Below are 18,994 nucleotides of genomic sequence, written 5' to 3'. Positions count from 1 at the left end.
TCAGACCTTAGAACCGTCAAATGAGAGTGGGTGCAGAATTTTGTGAGCGACACAACGTGTAAACACCATAAAGAGAAAAACCTCCACTCATAGCCGGAATTTGCCTCACTGCCAAGCAGCAGTGAGGAAGAAGCCAGGCTTTCTCAGACGTGCAAACTTGCTGGGTGTGGTGGCACACACCTATAATCCTAGCTACTCAGGAGGCTGAGATGGGAGGATTGCAAGTCCAAGGCCAGCCAGATGTGCAAATTAGTAGAGCACCCAACACCTGGGCAACTTTCTTCCAAAAGAACTGAAAACTGGACCAGGCGGGAGACACAGTGGAGAGAGGCAATGGACCCTTAGCGCTGGAGTCTGGCCGCCTCTGGGCTCATGCCTCTCCTCTCTTACCCTGGTTGCCCTGTTGTTTGCCACTTTCTGGGACAAGGCTCTGTGTCCTACATGGCCTTCACCCCCAGGACAACACTTGCTCTTTGCAGAGCAGCTCAGAGCAAATCATCTGTTTGCCTGGCCCCGAAAGCCCAGGCTGTGAACTCAGCTCGCAGGCAGCCTGGGCTGTGCATGGTGGGACCCCGGGCTCCCTCTCACCAGGCATCAAGAAGACCAGGACTTCATCTTCCTGCCCTTCCCGTTTGTCCTGAGAGCCTCCTTTCAGTTTCCTGGCACAGAACGGCGCTGTCAGCCAGACTCTGCATCTCGTTACCTTGAGCGGAGCCGAGGGCAGACAAGCACGGGTGCCTCCTGTGATCTTCCCAAGGCTGGCTCCGGAGATGGATGAGCCATTCCTCAGAGCTCCTTCTTCCAGCCTCAGATAAATCAAAACCCGGCCCGCAGCACTCCCAGTCTGCTGTGCTTCCCTTAGCACAAAGCCCCGTGCTGAGTCAAAATACACTGAGCTTAATTTCAGCTTACGAGGGAAGGTCAGACCCCAGCCTCTACAACCTGGGCACGGCCAGCTTTGCTACCTAATAGCTGTGTGACCCTGTGCAATTCCTTTAACCTCCCTGAGCTTTGGCTTCCTCATCTGTAAAGCAGAATTACCTCTTCATGGGTCTGTTGTGTAGCTTAAATATGTTAGTGTGGGGGAGACATATAGAAAAGACCCATAGGAAAGGGGTTACTGGGATCTAATCCTTGGACTCCATTGAAGTTTCTCCAGCTGTACCAGTGGTATAGGCCTGGTCGTGTCTCTACCAGCCAACAATGGTGCCCCAGACTTTCCTCAGCTTCAACACCCTCCATATATTTTCGAAGGTGACAGTGTGTTTATATTCCAGAGCGTCCCTCTGGTTTGGTCTTTTGGTGTTTCCTCCATTCATTCAGCAAATACCCATCCCTGATGGTGCACACAAGGCCAGGATCCCCTGAGAAATCGTGTTTGCTCCCAGCTGATTCCCTGACCGCTGACTAAAGCATGGTTACCTAAGGCTGCATCTGCCCGACAGTGCTTGTCTGCCTGCCGCTCCTGCCTCCGAAGCAGCTGCCAAAGCTGACCCAACACCTGCCCTGGGACACACCCTGGGGATGCTCGTGCCCCAGCAGGCTCCACTCCACTCCTGGACCTGCTCATCCATCGCTCTGCCCAGAAATCACCTCCCCACACTGCGTTAGTCACAACTCTGCTCACGTGTCTTTGCTTTGCTTTATTTTGTTTCTGTTGTTTATTTTTTCAGTAGACTTAATTTCTTAGAGAAGTTTTAGGTTCATAACAAAACTGAGCAAAAGAAAGAGAGATTTCCTAGGTCCCCATCCTCAACACTTGCCCAGCCTGCCCTGTTACTAACATCCCCTACCCAAGGGGCACGTCTGTCACAATCAATGAACCCACACTAACATGTCATTGTCCCCAAGTCCATAGTTTACGTTAGGGTTTACTCTGGCTGCTGTACGGGTCTGTACAAAAGTATGATGACATGTGCCCTTCACGATGGGTTTCACTGCCTTAAAACTCCTCTGTGCTCTCCTTGTTCACAGACATTGCTGTTAGGACAGGCCTTTTTTAATCACCCTATGCAAAGAGCCCTTTCCTCCCTTCTCTTATAAAGTAGTTTATCACAACTATCTAGTTTCTTTTATATACTTAGCACTCTCTGAAAGATTCTGATTTATATATCTAGCTTATTGTTTGATATTTTGGAGTTAAGCCAGATGATGTGCAATGAATTCCAGTTTCCATGGCATCCCAGCTTCCTGACATCTGGCAAGAGCTCAGAGAAGATTCTAAACCCAGCCTAGTTTTTGTTACATGTATTAGGTAAAGCTTCAGAATGGCATCATAACTAGTTTACCATTGGATGTCTGGCAGGCAATCCACAGCTCCTATTTCAATGGTGGGAACAGAACCATCATTCTGTTTTTAAACCAGTCAGAGGCAAGAAACAGAGAGAGTGTTGGCCACTCCATTTCCTGTCTGCAGACACAAAGGAAGCAGTTTCTGGCCTTTGTGGTTGAGTTGCAGCTTTGCAATGATTGCTGACCAGAAGGATGTGGCCAGAAGTGACAGAACCATCACTCCCGGGGGCAGCTTCCCTGGTTTATCTTCCTCATCCCAACCCCCAGTGGGAACTAAAACAACAAAGTTATTGTCTCTGTAGAATTTGGAAATCAAATTATTAAAGCCCTTCAAGACATTACCATGATTGAATAAACAACTTGAAAAAACAGCCACCGTGGATAGAGGACATAAATAGGGCCCAGGGGGAAAGCCAATCCTGTGGCTAGCTGGTTCAGTGTCATGACCGGGGGAAGAAATTAAATACAATGGGAATAAGGAGAAGGATTACTTCACTGGTAGTCAAATGGTTGGTGAGAGGGTAGGCTAATTGTTTGGTTGGTTGGTTGGTTTGTTGGTTAGTTGGCTGGTTGGCGGCTGGCTGGTTGGTTGATCGGTTGGTTATCTGGTTGCCTGGTAGGATAATTGGCTGGTTGGTTGATTAGTTAGTGCGACACAAAAGAATATCTGAAGAAAGTGGAGCCAAGTTAAGAAACAGAAATTGGTGGAAGAAGAGGGGATGCTTTGAGGAACTGCTCACAAAGAAAAGACATTTTGTGGGTGCTTTTTCCCAGAACCTTGGGGCAAAAAGTTATGATTTTCAGATAGCTTTAAAGCTATGTGGTCTAAAGATATGTTGTGATTCTCTTAACTCCCTCCACCCCTTCAGTGGAGTTGGATGCATCCCTGTTTTGTGGGAATGTCATGGTGCATAGAGGGACAGCACAACCAAGAGAAGCACAGCCTGGCCACAGGAACCTTGAACTCTTCCTTGGTGCCCTTGGACAGGTGATGTTCTTCATGGGATGGAGAGCACCGGGGATCCACGCACCCTGACAGGGCTGGAGTGGTGCAGGAGAGCACGTGGACCTGAGGGACAAGAGGAGGAAGGTGTGAGGTGAGACTACCATCCCTGGTGTGTGCTTGAGTGTGTGTGTAATGTGTGTGCTTCACTGATTCCCTTAGGAGGAAAACATGCCCACCAGATCCTGGTCATCCTGAGATTATTGTAGGTGACATTCAATTCTACTGAATCCTATCATGGGAAAATTATTGTACACCCTTTTTCTCCCTTGATCCCTATGACTACTAGAGGGAATTTCACTTGGTGGTACTGTGTCTCTAAGGATCAAGCATTTGTTAATCTCACTTCTTAAAAGAGAGGTTCCGAGCCTGACATGCACCTCAGACTATACCCCAAATTCAATAACATTATTTTGTTCTTGATGACTTTATTTGTAGTTATCCTCTCTTTATAATAAGTAATATTGTTTTCCCATTTTCAGTAGTGATTTTCTTTTCATGGTAGCTTCTTTTTAAATAAATATAGTTAAACTGAAGTTTGAATACAGGAGGAATAAATACTGGTATTCTATGGCACAGCAGGGAGAATATAGTTAACAATAATGCATTAGATCTCTCAAAATAGTTATAAAAGGAATTTGAATGCACTTATCATGAAGAAATTGCCAAAAGTTTAAGGTGTTGTGTCAGCTTATTACTCTGAGTTGATCACTACCCAACGTACACATGAATCAAAGCACATAACACCTCAAATATTTGTGTCAATCAATTGTTTTAAAGTTTATTGAAAAAACATTAGGAAAATAAAACAGCCTGATGGAGACCATTATGAAGCAGCTCTGAGCAGGACTTAAATTAATCAATTGGCTTTTCGTGTTTACTTGTGAGTCTGTCCAAGACCTAGGCTCCTTGTCTGGAGATGGGTGGTGAACTCGTAGTAAGTGAACTTCTGTGAGTCACTAATCCCTGCTAAGGCCTGTAATGGTGGGTGAAGCCAGAAAGCCTCAAAGGATAAGGCAAGGTGACAGCCAAGGACACCTTGATCCAATCTCAACTAGATAAAGACTGTAGCCTCAGGCATCTCACTTTTGGGTGGATTAACTTATTACCTTACTTGGAGGAGCCCTTGAGTAATTCTGCCCTTCTTGAGTACTCCCCTCCCTTCTTCTAATAACCAAACAAATATGAGCCACCCAGAGAAGGTCTTGGGCTTAGCCCTGAGAGAATCTCAAATTCTGTGAGAGGGTTTTGATCTTCCTGGAGCCCTGAAATTGTTCCATTTGGCTCTTTTTATTTAACTTTCACCGTACACTCATTCAGGAGATTGTGGACCAGATGAGCCTGCAATAACTAAGGGATCTATTAACCGGATAACAACCCCCACACACAGTGTTTTATTTAGCGTGCACATAGTTCCGGCTCTGAGCCCGGTATTATTCCAAGTGCTTCCCAGATATTAACTCACTTATTCTCAGGATAACCCTGTGAGTGCGGAGACTTCCTGACAGTCACACAGCTAGAAGAGAGCAGGACTGGGATAGAGCACTCAGAGTCATCCTGGAGGAGGCAGAAAGGTCAGAGGCTTGGACTACAGTAATGAAATTCAATTTTCAGTGAACTGCCTGATATTTACCTTACACCTTCCCAAGGACTGCTCTGGTCTTTCCTTATGACTTTGACTCTATGAGTGCTATCTTGTACTTAGCCATGAAAGAGTTAAAACAGCACACTTTGGCCCAAAATGCTTGAAACAAGTCCCCTGAATTCCCCTGCCCTCATTCTTAGCAGTCTTCCTGCACAGCAAGCTTCCTTCTGTCTCTCATCTTTCCTGTGTCCATGCTGGGAGATTATGGAACCAGGATGGACAGTGTGGCTCCATCAACCCCTCCCGGCTCCCAGCTGTTCTAAATTCTTTCTAAGACTGGCTCTGGCTCTCTCTGGGAGATGGCACATGGTGACCCAACAATTTTTGAAGGATACTCTTCATTTTATCATTTTATTTTTAATATATATGTATATATGTATATATATGTGTGTGTATATATATCATGTTAAAACAATTTAAACATGAGATTCTTCATAATACGAAAAAGATTTTCTAGAGCTCTCTTGCTCTCTCCCTTTTTCTTTTTTCTTGTACTTAAAATGATAAATCTACTCAAGAAAAGAATCAATTGTCAACCTCTGCTATGGTTGGTAGTTCTTTTTCTGTGGCAGGTATTCTGATGCAGGGCCTCACTATGTAGTGCAGGTTGGCCTTGAACTCACTTGTGTAGTCCAGGCTATCCTCAAACTCAGGGCAATCCTCCTTCCTCAGCCTTCCGAGTGCTGGGATTTTAACCATGAATCACCATGCCCCAGTGGCAATTCTTCTTTCATAAGAAAAGCTTTTGGTAGGCAAGGAGAAATCCATCTCATTTGGGATACAAACTTTATTTTCTTTGCAGGGACGAGCAGAGAAATCAAAGTTCAAGCTTATTTCATCCACATCCACATCCACATCCCAGGGGGTCTTTGCACAATATGTTATACAGTCCTTGTCATGAACATGCAGTGCAGATCCTGGGAGACAGAGACCAGCAGGAGGACTCAAAGAACAGGTTCAGCAACTGCCCTCCTCTCTCCTGCTGTTGGAGAGCATTTACCTACCTTCTCCCCTACTCCATCTCATCTGATGCCAACATGGCCGCCTACTGGCTGCCAAAGTCCTAGAGTACTCTGAACTCTACCTGAGCCCAGGGAACCCAGGCTATGAGCCCAAGACCTTTGCCACTCTACACAGAGAAGCAGCACCAACACAGTAGGGCACAGAAAAGCGTACTTGAGGTTGAATAACCATGGCAGTAAACCAAAAGAAAAGTAGTAGTTTCAGAAAAGTCCATTGAATCAACTATAATGAAAAAATGACTCTGAGGTGGATGCTTGCCAAGTTCTTTCACATAAATTGTGTCACCAGGGTTCTGAGAAGTGAGGCACGGAGGGTCAGGACCTGACTCCTCGGGGAATGAAGGGGTGTACTGTGGGCACAAGGAAGATGGTATGTGAATGAGCGAGTTGCGGAGGGCTGGCAGGTGTTGGGATCCGATGGCATCCAGTTCAAAGATGGATGATTTCAGGGACAACAGAGTAAATGATTTAGGACCATTGATTCGAAGGATAACATTCTCCTTTGCAGCCCAGTAATAAAGAGATGTTAAGCGGGGTAAAAGGCTGCTGTTAGTAGGGCTACAGAAGAAACAGTGACCTCAGCGGTGAAGCAGGTTTTCATCTGAGCAAGAAGCTAAAGGCAGCATTCAGAAAAGAAGATGTGGGGAAGTGATGAGCCCCAAAGAGAAACTAGAGAGATTTTAGGAGTTGGGGAGGGTTGAGGAGATATCAGAGCAGAGAAGATATAGATCTATGAGGAGATGAGAGTCCAGATGGGAACCCAGTAGGAAGACAAGCATCTGTAACCCAGGAAACAGGTCCTTCATGGGACCTGAATCTTCTAGCATTTCAATCTTGGACTTCTTAGCTGCCAGAACTGTGAAAAATGAATGTTTGTTGTTTAAGTCACCCAGTCCATATTTGCTAGAGCAGCCTGAACTCCTGAACTGACTATGACATCCCAGTAGCTAGGAGTTCCCTGGAATGCTGAATAGGAGTGATGAAGGAGGACAGTTTTTTCTTGCTATCAGTCTTAGGGAAAGCATCCAGTCTCTCATCATTAAAATGATGTTAGCTATTCTCTTTTTATAGATGTTAGATGTCTTATATCAAGTTTAAAATGTTCCCTCCTCTATTCCTAATTTTATGAGAATTTTATCATGAATGGCTGTTGGATTTTGCCCAGTGTGTTTCATATTAATCGATATAGTCATATGATTTTTTTTCTTAGCCTACTAATATGGTGAATTTTATTGATTGGTGTCTGAATACTGAACTAGTTTTGCACACTTAAAATGAATACTGCTTGGGCATTGTAGCACATAATTTCTGAGACATTGTTAGACTCAAACACACTTTTGATACTGATCACGACAGCATCAAGGTTCAGGACAGATTGATGAGATAGGACACAGGAGATCAGACAACCACTTGGAAGATCATTGAAATAATTTGGTTAAGAAATAGAAAGGAATCAGAATTTCCCAATGGTGACACAAATTGAAGGAATGAAAGGTAGGATTTAAGGTGTATTTAGAAGGATTTGCCAATAATAGGGCATGTGGGAAGAGGGTAGGGGGACCTCCATATCTGTAACTTGAGCTTGCATGAGTGGGTAGCACCATTATCAAGTCAGATGATACAGAGTAAAATAGATTTGGTGGGAAAGAGATGACCAGCTCAGCATTGGACATATTACCCAAGAGATGGTCAGGGACATTCAGACAACTCCCAGCCAGCATTTGGATGTGGGCATAGAGCACAGGGAAGGGTTGTGCTAGGGACACAGATTTGGGAGTCACCTATGCAAGATGATGGTTGAAGCCATGGGGGTGTGCAAGGACCCAGGGAAGATCATATCTGAGAAAAATATGAACATTGAAAAATCTAACTCCACAGTGAGATATGACAATAAAAATAACGCTTGAAAATGTGTAAAAGAAACTAGTCTGAATCTTTGCTTTTTCTACCTTCAACTCTTACCCAGACACACTTCCTTTATCATGTCTTCAAGAGAGATAGCTCTATCACTTGACAGCATCTCCTTGAACACAGTCTTACCTAGTGTCAACCCTAAATGCAGCCACCAAATGACCCTGTTGCATAACTTGGGTGACATAATAGGTTATAGCTGACAGCTGTCTCTCCCTCTGAACTTCTGGTTGAATCACTTATAATCTCTCTGTAGAGCTGTGCTCTTTATTTTGATGTTATAGCTCCCTTAGAATGCCTGGAAAGTCCTAGGTGAATTCCTGCCTGGTTGGATCATTAGCTCAGAATTTGTTTTGCTGCTATGCTTGAAGAAAAGAAAAATTATTACCTCTGTGTCCTGAAATTAAGCAGACGATGATTCCCGCTGGAGTACAAACATGAATATCAATTCGAATCAACAGACATACTTATTTTTCTCACAGACATACCATGGGTCTGCGGAGAGGCAGGCCCGAGGAAAGACGCAGGAGGGGCTCAGGGGCACCTCACAAAGTGTGTGCAGGCAGCAGAGAATTACTTTTCTGGGAATGGAAAGCAACTTACACTTTATAGTGCATTTTCAGTACATAAAGAAATGAGCCCGAGTTACAGTAGAGAAAGTGACCAGGGAAAGATTGCCGAGAGAGACGAAAAGTTCCGTTGAGCTGACCTCCCACCCAGCAACAGACTTGCTTTAAGTCATCACCCTAGAAAAGATGCTCCATTTTTATATTTTTATTTATCATTATTCTCTTTCTCTGATCCCTCCCTCAGAGCCCCAATCACTAATTCAAAATTCCTTACCACCCTGCGTTCTTACGTGTCAAGATTATAAGACAGCAACAAAAGTTTACCAAATTCCTTTAACTGCTCTAAGTAGCATATTTTCCTTTTAAAAATTCATATTAAGTCACCCACCATGATGTTTTCTCTCCACATTGGCACTTTAGTCCCAGGCAAGAGGGAAAGTAGAAGAGAAGTAGAGGGATGAGGCAATAATGCCAAGTGAGAGAAGCCGCCCTACGAGACGGTACATGTAATATAATCGCATGCATATGAAGGACAAAAATGGACAAAACAGAATCAGTGTTACAGTTTAGAACAGCGGTCTGCTCTGTGGAGGCTGGCGATTGGTAGGCGCAGAAAGGGGCTTCGGGGTGCTGGTGATGAGGAAGGCCTCACCCACTGGTGCCCCTTCATGAAGCTGCACACCTGTGATTGTGACACTTTCTATATGTATGTGATGCTTCAGCAAAACCTTTAAAAACAAGGGAAAGTGCCGCCATCCTCATTACACAACCACAGGCAAACACTGTGGGAAGTAATACTTAAGGAGCGCTCGCCATGAAACAGGCGCTACTCTGAGTGCTCTGCAGGCAAACGTGTTCCTCTTTACCCCAGCAACAACTCCAGGAAGCACGTAGCAGTTACCCACATTGTGCTCATGAGGAAACTGAAGTTTAGATACATAGCTTGCTCAGCATCACACAGACAGAGCACACTGGCCTCAGGAATTGAACCCAGCTCCCTGACTCCAACCCCTGTACTCTGACCACTGCACCTTGTGTGGCTGAAGTGGCAACACTGGCATTAGACCCTGGCACTTGAATTCTTGTCCTAGATCCAGCCAAGAGACTGTGGGCGAGGACATTTCCCACCTTGGACTTAGCTCCCCAGCATACGCACAGGTTGAGCTAGCCATTCTGTGCAGGACTGAGCTGCCCATCACAGAGTGTTCAGCATTCCCACCCTTGGCCAATAATGCCAGTAGTGACACAGTGACTGTCCCAGTTTAAAACAGCACAATATCCCTCCATATATGCAGTCACCATAGAAACAATTCTGCACTGGTCAAAAACCACCGGGCTAAACAACCTTCACCATCATGTCCAGAGGGAGTTTCTTGATGCCATAGGTTCATCACTGACTGTCTCTGTGGCAGGGACTGACCAGCTGCTTCTCTAGCCCACGTCCCCTTCTTCCTGGATGTACCCCAGACCACATCTCCCAGCCTACTTTGCAGTCATCATCCTGTTGCACTATTAAACCTCACCTCTGATCTTCCGATTCCTCTCTCCCTCTGCATCTGCCAGTAGGTGTTGAAATGGCACAGTCCCCATCAGCCCTGCACCCAACTTCACTCCATTGGTGGTGGATGGAGCTGTAAGTCAGCAAGAGATAGCACCTGGCACATGAACCCACTAAGGCTTGGGTGTGTCTTTTGCAACAGCTAGCCTTGCCCTAATACATCTTCCAAAACGCTCAGAGCCTATTCGGATTGACATTTATTTACTGTGCCAACATTTTCAGCCAGTGCCCCAAAGGATAACAAGTGCCATATTCTAAGAAGACCACCCAGAATCTGCCAGAAACCACCTCCAGAACTTTCTAGAAGGTGCTAAACTGGCCTTGAGATGCTCATCCTTCACCATTATCAGCCCATCTAAATAAATTTTTAAACAAATAGTCTAAAGTAAGGTGACTAATCCAGCCGAGCTGGAAGTCCCTTGAGAAGAGTAGGGCAGCATTTTCCTCCCATTCTCATGCAGGAGGAAAAGGACGGTGCTCAGTTCCCAGCTAGACAAGAAGGACTCCAAAGGAAAATTTCAAGGAAATATAAGGATGTTTGCAAAAAGGGGAGGTGATATGTCAGGGACGGGTTGGATGGTTATTAATTTCATAAGCCCATTCTGGAGTAAAATGTGGTGAGTTATAAGAGGGCTTTGGGTCCCCAGAAATCTGGGGACAGATATGAACAGATTTTTGTCCACAAAATTCTGAAGCTAGGAGCAGGCTCAGTCAGCTGTGGAGGCAGGAAGAAGAAATGGCAACAGAAGGGTAAATGCTCCAAGAATCTCTGTTCCCTGAGGGACCACAAGGAAGAGAGGCACTGGCCATGGCTGCTTGTGTCCCACTGAGAACACCAGCTGTCAGGAAGAGGATGCCCTACCTGACATCCAAAACGTGCTGGAGGGCAGAAGGGTGACAGGAAGGGAGAAAGATTAGTCCACTCCTAACAGGTGGCACCGAATGAGAGGGAAAGGAAGAGCTTTGAACTGGATGTGTTAAATCTTTGATTTACACTGGACTGTTGTTTTAATAATTAAACAGCAAATAATGATCACAAGATGGAATATGTTTTCATAACTAAAGCTACAAAGAGCTATGGGATCTTCCTGAGACCTCTTTAGGGACACGGAAGAAGAATCTAGAAGAACAAGAGAAGGCAGCGTTTGGACAAACTAAACACAGTTCTTACTTGCACCTTCCATGGAGTTTCTTTCATGACCCCTTTGCTGCTGCTGTCAAGACCACCCAGGGAATGTTTAAAGCAAAGAGCGTTTTTTGACTCCCAGTTCTGGGAGTCCAAACTGGATAGCTGTATGTGCTCAGTTTCTGGCGAGGGTTACTCCACACATGACGGAAAAGCAGGAAGGTAGTGACACATGCAGAAAGAGGGGGCAGACCAGAGGGGCCAGAAGCTTTAGTTTTTAGTGAACATAATTTATACACTCTCACGGGAACCACATTAACCCCTCCATGACGGTAGAGGCCCTCTGACCCAAACGCCTTCGAAAGGCCTCCCCATCTCTCAAAACTTTTACACTGGCAAATAAATTGCAGCCTGGGTTTTGGCACAAAGCACGTCTGAACCATAAAGTGCATCTGCAAAGAAGCCCAGGATATAAATAGAACCTATGGCCTTTTCTGTTCTTGCCGAGGTGTCTGACATCAGCACTGCAGGGCTGATCTGTGACCACCTTCACCTGACGGTTCCCCCAAGGAAGCATCGCTGCAAGCTGTTCTAACAAAGGTCCTGCTTTCTGAGTGTGAAAGCAAACCAACAGATGTGGGGCTCTGTGAATGGAACGCAGCTACACTGCACACAGCTAACTGCACACAGGTGTGAGGGGACACAAGGAGACACAGGAGAAAGTGTTTCTCAAATCCCTTATGGAAGCATCCAATACAAGTACTCACAGTAGTGACAGTAATAAAGAACAGCTAACACTGAACATACCAAGTGCTTTGCTGAGTATCGAACCCACGCGGAAATCAGTCTACACCACCCCTAAGTATGGCACATGGTACAAAAGGAAGACAAAGACAGAAAGTGCTGCAGCTGAGGAGCTCTGGGATGACCAGTGTTCTCTGAGGAGGAAAAGGCCTCATCTCCAAAAGCTCATGGCTTTTATTGGTATCAGTCAGGGAGGTGAGTGGGGGTTGCAGCAGAGTGCTAGGAAAAAAAAAACTTTGTAGGCATCAGCTGTGATGAGAAACAGAACAATTTTGTACCAGGTACAAAGCCTCCAATTAGCAATGTGCAGATAATTTTGATATATGCAAGGCTGGCACCTTTTTCTGACAGGAAGGTATAACTCTGAGTCCCATGGCCTCAGCTGAGATGGTACCTCATGTCTTAGCCCTGGAATCTCACAGGCTCTTGCTCTGCTGGAACCTCTATTCCAGCCATGAACACAGACTCTGTTCCCTGCATGTTGCCACTTTGCTATTAATGAGACCACCTGTGCCTCAGCCAGACTCGATAACATTCTTTTAGTCAATTAAGGGATCATCTGATTCAATATAGCCAGCTCTGCACATCTCAGTGAATAGGGTGAAGGAGCGGACAGGGAAGGACAGGGGCTGGGAGCTTCGTTTCTCTGGATTGTGCAGCTTGGCCGTCTCCCACCACTGAGCACCTTGTATCTGTTAAGATATTTATTTTCCTAATGGCTTTGTGGAGAGTGTTTTACAGATAGGGAAATTGAGGCTCAGTGTGATTAAATAACATTTAAGGACATGAGCCCAAAGACCACTGATGGACAAGCCTGGAATTATACCTATCTTCCCCCTGCTCTTGCAGGCTGATGTGCTGACTGAAAGTTCTGCAGCTTTAAAGATGATTTTATGTTAGCCTGAGTTGTTACTCCTCCCACCTATATTAGGTTTTCACCTTAAATGCTGTCCTGGGTTTATACCTTTCTATTGGTTGGCACTTCTAGCAGCTTTGTGGGCTTCAGTGGGAAGATGGTTGGCTGAAGAACTTCTTTCCAGCCCATGGCAGAGTTGGGCAGAGTCCCTTTCACATGGACTGCTCTATCCCTGCATGAAGCTGTCACATCAACAGAGTCAGACCCACTGTGCCACCAGCCCCCTGCACAGCCCCAACCTCGCCCTACTGAAATTCAGGCAAGTATACTGCAGGCAAGTGGAGGACACAGTGAAAAACCAATGTCCCCGGAAGCCCACAGTTTTAAATAGGAAGTGGTTTGTGACCACCCATTACCCATTTCAGTCAGACTCCTTGTCTTGGTTACTTTTCTCTCGTTGCTGAGACAAAATACCCAATGCCCAAAATGAAGGAAGGAAAGGTTTATTTAGCTTACAGTTTGTGGAGGTTTCAGTCCATACTTGGCTGGCTCCGAGGCAGAAAGTAGCAAACCAACAAGAGCAAAGGGGGGAATGGCAGCCAAACAGCAAAGCAGCCAGAGCAAAAGGGAGGAATGGCAGCAAGCAGCTTCTTTCCCTGCCTTACTTTGTAAACATGCTACCCCCACCTAAGGGGCGTGTAGCTCTCACATAATCTCCATGCCCTCCTCTTCCACAGGCTCAGGATGTATACAAATTAAGCACCCTGGCTTCCTGCTGAGTCACTTAGCCAAACCTCTAGACTCCCCAAGTTGACACAATGTATCAACCATAACACTCCTGAAACATAAAAATAATTGAAATGTGTACATTAGTGTCCTTCTCCCATCATGCCAAGAAATGTTTTGGATCCTGGACTGTTTCTGAGCTAAATTCTAGCCTTTCCACTGTCCCATGGACTGGCTTAGGCTCCATTTGCATGAAATATCCCAGACTGGGTAAACTTGCAGAGACAGAAAGCTGGTTAGTGTTTGTCAGATGCTGACTGAAGATGAGAAGTGGAGAGCAACTGCTTCATGGGCATGGGTTTCCTCCTGAGAAAAGAATATCTTGGAACTAGAAATTGGCATTTCTCATTGCTGTGAATGTATTAAATGCCACTGAATTGTGCTTTTGGATGGTTAATTTTAGATTATGTGAATTTCACCTCAATAGAAATTTTCTTTTAAAAAATGAGGATACAATGCAGACTATAGTAGATGATAGAGCAGAAAAACAAATACAGTACCAAGAAGCACAGACATTTATTTCCAGTCTCATGTCTTCTGCTGTCCCCACCATGCCCACCACCCCACAGCTTTGCTGATGCTATTTCCTCCACCCAGTCATATTAAAATCTTACCCCTCCTTCCATCCAAGTAGCTCACATGATCCTTACATAGCGCGGCAGTGCTACACAAGGCCTCCATGCTGCTTCCTCATACACTTTCCACCATCTTTCTGGGTGGATGCTTCAAGTCAGCTCTGTGCTGCTGTTGCTGAGGAGCTGTCTCAGGCATTCCCCCTTCCCTTTCTCCTCTGATTCCTTGTAACAGCTGTGAATGCTTTAGCTCAATGTACATAGTTTGGATACGTTCTCTCAGAAGACATGACCCACACTTGCCCGTTGATGGAGACCATTATGAAGCAGCACTGAGCAAGACTTAAATTAATCAACTGGCTAAACCATTAATCATGTTCACTTGTGAATCTGTCCAAGGCCTAAGCTCCTTGTCTGGAAATGAGTGGTGGACTTATAGTAAGTGAACCTCTGAGTCACTAATCCCTACTAAAACCTGTAATGACTGATGAAACTGTAAAGCCTCAAAGAATAGGACAAGATCACAGCCAAGGACACCTGGATCCAGTCTCAACTAGATAAAGTCTATAGCCTCAGGCATCTCACTCCTGGGTGGATTAACTTACTCCATATTAAGGATTGATTTAATACCTTACTTGGAGAAGTCTTTGAGTAATTCTGCCCTTCTTGAGTACTCCCCTCCCTTCTTCTGATAACCAAATAAATATGGGCCACCCAGAGAAGGTCTTGGTCTTAGCCCCAAGAGAATTTCAAACTCTACGAGAAGGCTTTGATCCTCCTGGAGCCCTGAAATCATTCCATTTGCCTCTTTTTATTTAGCCTTCACCATATACTTTTTCAGGAGGTTTTGGACCTGATCAGCCTGCAATAACTAAGGGATGTTATTAACCTGATAGCCCATGCTGAAGCCCATCTGCTTGCTTTTCCTACTCACCCATCCCCTGTACAATCTTTCCACACTTCATTGTGATTTGTTAAACTCCTCAGGAGAAAAAGAGTAATGGTTAATTTTTCAGCAGCCTGGAGTTCAGATAGTCATTTGTATCATTTCCTTATTAAGAGTTTTCTAGGAATTGTTTGATAAAAACTATTTATGGCTTAAAATGTGTCAGACAGGCTAGATGATAGATAGATAGATATAGATTAAGATGATAGATAGATGATAGATAGATAGATAGACAATATTAAGTTATTTTACTCCCATTAAAGAAGTCTATTAGAGCTTCCATCTCAAATGTTCCTCCAGAAGTCTCAAGTGTTCAGAGGTGGGGGTTTTGGAAAGTGATTGTGTCGTGGGAGAGCTACACTCATCAGTGGGTTCATCCACTGGTGGGCTCATAGCTTAAATTACTGTTAGGAACGGGGCCTAGTCAAAAGAGGTGAGTTTCTAGGGGTTGACCTGAAAGGGTGTATTCTTATCCCCAGATCATCCCTTCTCTCACTGCTCCAGTGGAGCCGTGGGTTGAGCACCCGTCCTCTGCCATACCTTTTTACCATGCCATTTCTATCATGGAACCAGATAACCATACACTGAACCCTCTGAAGCCATTAGCCAAAATAAATCCCTCCTCCTTTAATTTGCAGGTGTTGAATATTCTGCCCCAGTGGCAGGAAAGTAATTAACACAAAGTCTATTGGGTGGCCTAACATAAATACCTTCTAGATAGGGTTGCCTGCTAAAATACAAGGCAACCAGTTAAATGCAGGTGTCAGATACATTTCATATAAGTGGAACGTATTTATCCTAAATATTATTCATTTATCTGAAGTTTAAATTTAGCTAAACACCCTATATTTTTATTTACTAAATCTGGAAGGCTTGCTTCTAGAAACTACTAAGGAGACTAAAGTGGAAAGAATTGTGTAGGGAGTAAAATTTTATCTTCCAAAAGAAAAAGCTCTCAATATCTCATTTAAATTTAGGGCCAGGGATGATAAAGCTCTTATAAAAACACAAAGCAAAAATATGCTGCTATAGAGAATAACTGATGTATAATTGATATCTTCCATAACTATTTCTGTTTTGTTTTGGTTTTTTTGGTTTTTTTTTTTGTTTTGTTTTTTACATTGGCTTTGGGAATCAAACTCATGACCTTGTGCTTGCCAGGCAGGTTCTGTGCCACTGAGCTAAATCCCCAGCCCCTATTTCTGTTCTTTACACTGATCCCAGTCCAAAGAAAAAGCCCCACTTACTAATACTAATAAGTTTTCTTTGGAATTAATTTAGATATTTCACTTGAAACAAGTCATTTTTAAGAACAACACTCAGTTTCACAAATTTTTATGAAAATATTACGTGTAAAGTAAGATCTTATATTGTTTATATTTTCAATTGATCAAGAAGATATCTGTTTAATGAAATAATAGAAACAATGTATCAAATGGTTACAGCATATAAATTAGTGAAACAAATGACCACAATGTTGTAAAGAATGAGAGGGGGAAGCGAGCATACTCTATGGTCAGGTACTTGAATTACACATGAACTAATATAGTTTTATTTGAAAGTACATTTAAATTAGTGAAAAATGTATACTGTAAACTCTTGTACAACTGCTAAAATTTTTTAAAGAAGCACAGTTGGTGTACTATGAAAAGAAGTAAAGCAGAACTGTGTAAAATGCTCCAGAGAAAGATGGCTAAAATGTGGGGTGAAATGAAAAATGAATGCAATGAATAGAAATCAGTTTGAAGCACGGTAGCTATTAATCCAACTTTAATAATAATTGCTTTAAATGAGAATGGTCTAAATACATCCATTAAAAGACAGAGATTGTCAGAATGGATTTAAAAGCAGCACCTAACTATATATGGTCACAAGAAATCCACTAAATATAAAACTTAAATAAATTAGAAGTAGAGAGAAAGAGTATGCCATTCCAATACTAATTAAAAGAAAGCTGGAATACCTGCAGTAACTTCAGACAAAGAAAATTTGAGAATGATGAAAATTAGCAGACAAAAAAATGTTGTTATGTAATGATGAAAGCTAATCTTTCTTGGTATGTATGAACCTCACAAACGAACCCTAGAAATGCATGAAGTGAAAACTAATCTCATTCAAAGGAGAAATAGACAAATCCACGATATAATAGTGGAGACTTCAACACATTTATGCCAATAGCTGGTAGTCAAACACGCAGAAGATCCATATATATGATCTTAACAGCGTTATAAATCTGCTTTATCTAATTGACAAATAGAGAGTACTTCACCAATAACAGCAAGTACACATTCTCCTCAAGCTCACATAGAAAATTCAGCAAAATTGAAAGAAACTATCAATGAGTCTTTGGTTGACCAGTATTGCATGTCTATATCTGTTTTCATGAGAAGCCACTTTGAAGATATCAATATGTAATACAACCACCATTGTTAATTCCCTACCACTTTGTTTGTAACTCTGTATTGTCTGTATTGTGCTTGTGATATGTTGTAAAATGTTGTATGTCTGTTAATGTTTCCCTCCTTTTATCTTTAAAATTAAAAAAAAAGAAAATTCAGCAAAATTAACTGCATTCTGGGCCATAAAACACACAATATATATTCTCAGACCACAGTGGAATTATGCAGGATTCAGGCCAGCAAACCCTGACAGAGAGACAAATAACATGAGAGACAGAGAATTTATTTGAGGATGGTCAGGGGACCCCACTGAAACTTGAGCCTCAAACTGGCTCAAGCCCCCAGATTTATTAAGGAACAATTGCATAGAGTTCTGTTGCATGCAGATGTTCATTTTAGGTTAACGAGGCAGATAGTAGGGCATGTGACAATTTGGCTGAATAATTAACTTTCATCTGATTGTCCCCTAGGGAGTTTCCTTGTTTTCTGCATAAGGCCCATCTCTACTCCAGCTGGCAAAACATCCTGTCTTCAAGATGGTCCAGCTCCTCGGAGATAACAGTCTTCCACCCTGGTCAACCCAAGCAGATCCTAACTCATGGGATGTCACAAGGAACTCCACAGAATTGAACTAGAAATCAGCAACAACAAGATAACCAGAAAATCCCAGACATTTGGAAACTAACATACTTATTTTAAAAATCCGTGAGTCAATGAATTAGTCTCAAGACAAATCATAAAAATATTTTAACTCAATGAAAATGCAAATACTAATTATCAAAATTTAAACATAGCAAAACAGGATGATTTATAGCATTGAATGATGTATTAGAAGAGAAAAAAGATACAAAATTGGTACTCTAAGTTTTCACCCAGAGAAAAGAGCAAATTAAGTCTAAAGCAATCAGAGGGAAAGAGATGGAAGAATTATGTGTGCTCTAATTCACACAAGATGACCAAGAGTACAGTGATTTTCTTAAATAAAATTATGTTCCAAGGATGCCTTGCAGGTGCTCTTGAGCCGGTCTATCAACTATGTCCACCTCTCAGTGTCTTTCTCATCGCCAACCCCACACAGCAGTGAGCTCATCCCAGGAGCCCCACACCTTTCCTCACACCATCCTAAGAATACTCATGGCCTGGTGACCGAGCTTCTGGTCTCCACTTCTCACCTCTGCCCACAAGTGCCAGCTCTGAAGCCTCCTCTTTCCTCTGCTTGCCAGTGCCCCTCCTGCCTCACATGCACATCTGTTCACCTGTGCCTGCCCTTCCAGCTCAGCAAAGATGTCCCCGTGGATTTAAAAACCACTTTAGGCTCCAAGGTTAACTTCTACCCTTGAAATTTTCTGGTATAGAAATCATATACTTCTCTTATCTTTAAGCTGAATGCACTTTCAAATACCAGATAATACTGTTAACTAGTATTTATTGAGCATTTACTACATGCTTTGCAAAAAGCTAGATACTTTGAACATATTGGTTAATTTAATTCTTAAAGTAACTGA

The 18,994-nt window shown here is 43.4% G+C and overlaps 1 long non-coding RNA gene across 1 annotated transcript; it reads left to right on the top strand.

The window, feature by feature from the left end:
• The first annotated feature begins 2,740 nt into the window (after positions 1-2,740).
• LOC106147292 lies at positions 2,741-18,794 on the top strand. The gene is made up of 3 exons (XR_001232120.1): positions 2,741-2,801; positions 3,281-3,389; positions 17,960-18,794. It is a non-coding gene; the product is annotated as an uncharacterized LOC106147292 (long non-coding RNA).
• The last annotated feature ends 200 nt before the right edge of the window (positions 18,795-18,994 follow it).

Source organism: Chinchilla lanigera, unplaced genomic scaffold (genome assembly GCF_000276665.1).
Source record: "Chinchilla lanigera isolate Chin_1 unplaced genomic scaffold, ChiLan1.0 scaffold00139, whole genome shotgun sequence".
NCBI lineage: Eukaryota > Metazoa > Chordata > Mammalia > Rodentia > Chinchillidae > Chinchilla > Chinchilla lanigera.
Note: the sequence above shows the minus strand (reverse complement) of the source record. Positions and strands in the feature narration are given on the sequence as shown.